Source organism: Sinohyriopsis cumingii, unplaced genomic scaffold (assembly GCF_028554795.1).
Source record: "Sinohyriopsis cumingii isolate HCF-2022 unplaced genomic scaffold, ASM2855479v2 utg000160l, whole genome shotgun sequence".
In the NCBI taxonomy this organism is placed as follows: domain Eukaryota; kingdom Metazoa; phylum Mollusca; class Bivalvia; order Unionida; family Unionidae; genus Sinohyriopsis; species Sinohyriopsis cumingii.
The window spans coordinates 788,659-796,425 of NW_028315873.1; the positions used below are offsets into that span (position 1 = coordinate 788,659).

At 34.9% G+C, this 7,767-nt stretch overlaps 1 long non-coding RNA gene across 1 annotated transcript in view; it reads right to left on the reverse strand.

Moving 5' to 3' along the window:
- LOC149774620 (uncharacterized) overlaps positions 1 to 7,767 on the reverse strand; it is a 198,667-nt gene that overhangs the window by 159,086 nt on the left and 31,814 nt on the right. The gene's annotated exons all lie outside the window — the stretch shown is intronic.

The window sequence follows — 7,767 nt, forward strand, 5'->3', positions numbered from 1 at the left end:
AGATGGACGTAGCAAGGATACGATGATCGGTAACGTTGCAAGCGATACTGAGTGAAAAATACCAACTTTTCTATTTTGCATTTTCACCCATTTATATTGGCACAGATCTATTTAGACTGATAAAAATTTATCAACTGATATCAAACGTGTCAAAATCGTTCTTTGCGATTGGTATGACTTATTCGCCCATATGGAAAACTTTCGTATAGGTCAGATGTAGCCACACGGAAAGACAGATAAAGACGTGCTTAATAAGATACATACACATATTTTATAATTATGTACAGCTTTAATTCTATGCTTCAGATCTATAGTATTAGCATGGAAGTATGTGCTACCATCGCAGAACGGGAACGGTATATGAACGTAGCAAGGATATGAAGATCAGTAAAGTCGACCCCAATATTCAGTAAAAAGTACACTTTTTTGTATTCTGCATGTTCACACATGTCTGTTGGCACAGATCGAGTTAGACAGATGAGAAACCTATATATTAATATGAAATTTGTCAAAATCGGTGTTTATTTACTATTGGTATGACTTATTCGTGTATATCGAAACCGTTCGTAGAGGAAGGCATTGGGCGCACGAACATACATTATGAAGACGTACTTAATAAGAAGATACATAAACATATTATTTACTGTTGTACAGCTTTAATTATATGCTTCAAATCTATAGTATTAGCATCCAAGTAGGTGCTACCATCCCTAAACGGGAAGGATGGAAGCATCAAGGATACGAAGATCGGTAAGTCGCAAGCGACAATGAGTCACAAATAGCAACTTTTTTATTATTCATTTTCACACATTTTTTTTAATTATTATTTTTTTTTTCTTTTGTTGCACAGATCGATTTAAACTGATGAGAAACCTATAAATTGATATCATATATGTCGAAATCGGTGGTTGTTTACGATTGGTACAACTTATTTACCTATATGGAACATGTTCGTGTAGGAAGGCATTTTGGCGCACGGAAAGACAAATGAAGACGTATTTAATAAGATATATAAACATGTTATGCTGTTGTTTAGTTTTAATTTTATGCTTCAAATCAGTAGTCAGCATCGAAGTATGTTGTAAACTCCCCCTCCCCTTAGAATGCAACTGCAAGCACACTTTGTCAAATGCTAAAAGGCACTAACTTTCTTGAAAATTATAATAATCAAACAAATTCCGGATTCGTATATTATAACGTTATAATGCGCTTTCATTTTCCGTCAGGTAGGTCTCCAGGTCGAGTTGTTATGAACAACAGGAAACAGTATCGTACATTCTTTGCTAAGCGATCGCTCAGGTGGTGCAGTGTCTGTACAGAGCGTCCGCCTTGGATGCGAGAGGTCGCGGATTCAAACCCCTGCCGAATCATACTAAAGACATAAAAATGGTACTAGCAGCTGCCTCTTTTGGCGCCCATCATTAAGATATTGGTGTGAGGATAATGTGATTGGGTGGGACAAAATGCTGTATGTTTGTGGCATGATGCCACATTGCTAGACATCATTATAAACTGTCACAATGCAGACATGGTAGCGATATGATTGCATTTTTTTTTAAAGCTACGTTAAAAATTACACACACACACACACACACACACTTTGCTTGGTTATTTGCTATTTGAAGAGATGGAATATTGTTCATATTTCAACCGCTTTTTATTAATGATCATCGATGTGAACAACATATACGATAATAATACTCCCGATGATGATGATGATGGTTGTTGTTCTGATTTCTGTATTACTACTGCTCCATGGGTATATTATATATCGAACTTGAAAACAGAAGCACTACCAGCAATAAAGCAGCTTTGAAAACAAATCGCACTTAATCGATATCAATATATATTGACATCAAAATGAATGTCAAATGCTCTGTGCAACTGTATCGAAATGAACTATTACATGCTGTTTTTTTTTCTGTTTTTTTGCACAGTTTTAGACCGAAAAAAGTAGTACTTCAAGGCTCTGTCTATGGTATAAATATGTTCATGTACACTTTTCCATTGTAACTTTAAGTGTATAGACTGCAAATACGATGAAGCACAAATCGAGGACGTCGAGTGTTAGCATTGGAACAATGTTACTACTTCGGTCGAGAAGGATAACGACCTATATATGTATTCCAGCCCACTACCATGTAGGATGTATCAAACTGTATATTACTCAAGCGCTCTTTGTCGAGCGTGCTGGTGTGTGTGTACAAAAAAAAAATGGAATATAATAACTTTAACTGAAATATATACAATTAAATTCTATATAAAAGTGATGCGGCACCTGGGAGTAAAGCAAAAATGGAAGAAACAAATTTCCGGATCGCTACTATCAACAGCAATGGGATAGACAAAGCGAAAGCAGACAAAGTAGCCAAAGAAACAAACTTTGATGTAATAATGATACAAGAAACACACTATGGAATTAAGCCAGAGTTCAAAATTTTAGTAGAAGACAAACTTAACGCAATAAAGATATGCAACAATTTTGCAAATAATGATATTAGAGTTGGTTGCAACAATAATATTTTTAAAAAGCTGGGAAAGGTTTGAGGAGGGGGGAATGTTTTAAGGGACGGTTGCTACGTGTTAAAATGTTTAATTGGCATATTATAAATGTGTACATGCCAGCTAATAGAAATAAGAAACTAATTTTAAAGAAAACTTATATACCTACCTACAACAATATTCGATGGAAAATCTAATCATAGGGGGAGATTTCAACTGGGTAACTATAAATTAAACCAGTCTAGCAGGATTGATAAATTTTACGGAATTTTTTATGATCCATTAATATATATTAATACTGCAATAAGCAACCAAAAGCTATCAGACCATTTCATGCTCACTATTGACCTAAAAATGAAAAAAAAAGAAAAATGTGGGCCAGGACTATGGAAACTAAATAATAAGATTTTAAATGACAAAGAATATGTCGAAATAATAATTAAAAAAATAAATTGAAACCGTCAAAAATAAAGAAAATATTAATATAATAATTGATTGGGATGTTTTAAAAAACAAAATAAAAGGAATAAATATTCAGTACTCAAATAGAGAGCGGAAAAAACCCAGAAAAAAAGACAAACACGAACTCAAATTAGAACTAAGCAAAACAACAAACGACGATGGAGAAAGAAGAAAAAAAACGATTGACAGACAAAATTAAAATCGTTGAAGAAGACGAAAATCAGGGGAAAATAATAAGGGCGGGAAAATTTACAGAGATCTACAACGAGGCAAAAAACGTATATAAGCGAGAAGAATTTAGAAAAGGGGGTGATACAATTTTAAACAATATCAAAATAAACAATGTAACCCATACTGTAAAAGAAGATATCCTAAATAATATTTCCAAATATTATAAAGAACTATACACCACACACCAAACAGAACATATACTTCAGCACAATCGACAGCTACTTAAAAAATGTCGACTGTGAGATGACATCAGCAGTACATAGAGACCAATGTGATGATGTCATCTCAGATGAAGAAATCACAAAAAGTATATCAACACTCACAAAAGTCACCAGGGGAAGATGGACTCATCGTGGAATTCTACCAAAAGTTCCACGGTGAACTGACGCCGATCTTAAACGCTTTGTATAATAATATAGTTTTAAGTAAAAATAAAATGACTAAATCTATGAGGGAGGGAGTTATCACAATTATATACAAAGGGAAAGGGAATAGAGACGAGATTAAAAACTGGAGGCCTATATCACTTTTAGACACGGACTATAAGATTTTAAGTAGGATTTTAACAAATACAGTAAAGGGTAGGATAAACAAGATAATTAATGTAAATCAAACTTGTGGGGGAGGGATATACAAAACAATATTTTAAACATTAAAACTATAATTAACTACATAAATGAAACTGGTATGATGAGTGCTATGGTACTCTTCGACCAGGAGAAAGCTTTCGACTGATTTGAACAAAACTGTATAAAGAATGTTTTTAAAAAATTTGGTTTCGGACCCAATTTCCAAAATGGAACAAAATCCTACACACTGGGATAATTAAACGGGAAATGCACGAAAAAATTTGAAATACAACGATCAGTGATACAAGGATGTCCACTATCAATGCTAGAATACGTAATGGCAATATAAATCCTACGTCACACGATAAGAAACAACCCATATATACAAGCAGGGGCGTATTAACCATTAAGCAGACTAAGCACGTGCATAGGACACCAGGGCCAAAGGGGGCACCACAAAGTTGAGAAAAGGGTGAAAAGAAAGAAAGAAAAAAGAATGAAGATTTGTAAAAAAAAACTGATACAACTAGTGCAAATTGATCATGATGTTCTGTTTCTTGATCATGGTACACCCTAGGGTTATCTTCTCAGGTGTACGTGGAAAAGAGGGGGGCACCAAGATTTGTCAGTGCTTAGGGCACCAGTGAGCCTTAATCCGCCCCTGATTATACAAGGCATACAAATACCAAACCTAAAAAAGAATTAAAAAATGCTCTAACATGCATATGATTGCAACATCTTTATAAGAGAGGGGAAATGCTATAAGCGTCGGGTTCCAAAATGAACCACAACAAGCACGAAATCTTAAAAATAGTTAACTGGAGGGGCAACCGCCCTGGATTATCCCCCCCCCCCACACACACACACACACACTTACTGAGAGACACTGTAAAGGCTCTAGGGGTTTACTTTGGTAATAAAAAAAAGAAGCTGTAGAAAATTATGAACATATCAATAAAATAAGAGAAAATGTGAAAATCTGGCCATGGCGCCATTACCTATCATGGAGCGGGCCAAAGTGGCCAAGACTTATTTATACTCAAATATTAACTACATAATTAAATCCATAGATGTGGATAATACAATTTAATCAAAACAGACAACGAAATAATAGATTATATATGGAATCATAAAATGCATCATGTAAAAAAAGAGACATTATATAGGGCCAAAAGTAGAGGGGGTTTGGGGTTGCCGAGCCCTCTACTACTATAATTAACTAACATAATCAATAGATTAAAAAAAAAAAATGCACTCAGACCCGGCTACAGCGTGAGAAGCACCGTACATCTACTGGTTCGGCTTCACCTTGAGAAACCGACCAGAGATATACAAAAATAACAAATTAATATAAAAAAATCGAAGTGCCACGCAAACACATGAGAACTAATTTTAAAATATAGAGACAAAACAGATTTATGCAAAATTTAATAAGTAAAAGTCACGCTTGGATTAGGGAGGAGGTAACCAAAAATATAAAATGTAGAGTAGAACAGGACAACTGAGGGGGTAAATTGGACAAAAAATTGGAAAAATTGGGGAAAATAAGATCTGTCAAAACACAAAGTATAATTTTTAAATACCTGCACAACACCTGGCTAGCAGGCGAAGAAACAATCAAACATCGTATGCTGAGGATAATGCCGAAATGCCCTTTATGTAAAACAGCGAACTTCACCAAACTACATACGATTGTCCAATGTGATAAAACTAAACATAATAGGATAAAGTTAATAATGAAAATTTGCAAAAAATATAAGTATAACAAAAATAACATTTTATTCATAGATTTAGACTACGAAAACAAAATCGTTCTAAAATGTATAGACTATATAGTAACTACGATGATATCCTGTGGACAGGTGATAAAGATTTTTAAATAAGATACGTGGTAAAAATAAGAATATTAACCACAACAAGAACTCAATACGTCTTACAACGAATAGATACTTACCGTCAGGTTGATATAACGCAATTGATGTTGGAATTGGGGGAGAGAGGGGGAGGGAGGAATAGGTATTACAGACCGAAGGGTCGCGTAGCGCAATTGCGAGCTGATGCCATACCCATACCCCCTCCTCGCACCCCACAACAGCCATATTTCAAAGAAAATTTCAAATTCTATTTCAAATATTTCAAAGAAACCCATATAACTTTTTTTTTTTTTTAAAGAGAAAAGGGAAGAAAGGAAGAAAGAAAAAAATAAAAGAATTTTGTAATTTAATTTTTTTTCTTCTTTCTCTGAAAGAAAATTCTAAAGACATATATAGGAAGGGATACAGGGAAAATATAAGGGGGAAGTAAATGGCGATGACATCATGGGGCTAAGTCACAGGGCTCAGTGAAGTGCACAGGCCCATCATGAGTCTTTGAAAACACCCAATGTAGAACATAAACAGACAAAATAAAGACACAAATACATACTGTATAACACTTAGTTTAAAACCCTACTAACTTCTCCCGCACTGCATGGTTGACCACTATAGAATAATGTGGTCTCATAAATACGTTTGGATCTTTCAATAAAGCATAATCAGATAAACTAAATAAAGGAGGCCTAACGCGACCCAGGAAAAACACATAGAGAATAAAGAAGCGTGAACCTTGGATCGAGCGTAACCTACCTATCAACATCTTTAAAGACTATTATGAGGAACGACACATATTATCACTCGAATAATAAAATAGGAAATTATTTTTTTTAAACAAAATCTAAATAGTACACCATTCCATCGTCAAAATTAGAAAACCATAAAACAAATTAAAAGATGCAATATAACATCATAAAGGAAGAAATACAACTGGGAAAGATATTTGATCTATACTTGCTGTCTCAAACATAAAGAAAATATAGCATACACACAATATAACACCATTACATATAGCAAACACTGAGACCTAGGCGACATATAGCAAAGGTTACAAAACATTTCAAGGGAAGGAACTTCGAGCAAGGTGAGGGAAACCAGACTCGGACGAACAACCCTTTAGATAACACTATGGAAACATAAATACCCCATCAAAAATTCTAAAAACTAAATTTTTTATATAAAATTTTGTTTTAATAAAACGTAGAACACATCTGAGTGGGAAATACACAAATATAAAATACTTTTTATTTTTTTTTGGAAATGGGGGCATCTGTCCGGTGCCCCCACCCCACTCCCAAAAAAGTGTGTGTGTGTGTGTGTGTGTGTGTGTGTGTGTGTGTTATTATACCCATTACATTACTTGCAAAATATATATGGTGCTGACATTTTCGGCAAGAGGGAGACCTACCAATATTCTGCATATAATTATTTTAATGTTTTTCAGAGCGAGAGTATTGGGGCCTGATCTGTTCAATATATTTCTCAACTGATACAGCAGGTATAATCAGAGGCGTAGCGGGGGGGGATGGGAGTACATATGTCCCCCGGCGCCAAGGTACAGGGGCGCCAAAATGAGGCTTACAACGTTACATTATAATAAGTAAACAAGGGTAATATTCACAAATGTGATTAAACGGGGAGGGGGCTTGGGCGCCAATTTTATAGTTCGTCCCCGGGCGCAAAATATCATAGCTACGCCTTTGGGTATAATATAGACCCCCCCCCCCCGAGTTTGCCACAGAGCACTCGTGTAATATACGGTTTAATACAAAATACATGATTGTGGGCAGGAATATACAAATTTTGGTCGATATACATGATCGTTGGTATCTATTCAAACGAGGGCCATGAAATACATTAGCAAATTCCTACAGTATTTTAAGGCAGGCGATTACGAATTATTTAAACCACGTTTTTCATCTGTCACAGATTTTATAATCATTTTGAAGTGGCTGCTTTATCTCGAGGAAAACGAGCGGTAAGTGTTATACAAAACAAAATCTTAATAGCAATTTGATCACTTTTGCGTCATTTGACACTAAGAATAGTAATAAATAGAGGATAATTTCTTTTCCTACGTTAGGCCTAATACCTGGTATGTTTTTTAGTGTGGTACACACACAAAAAACAAC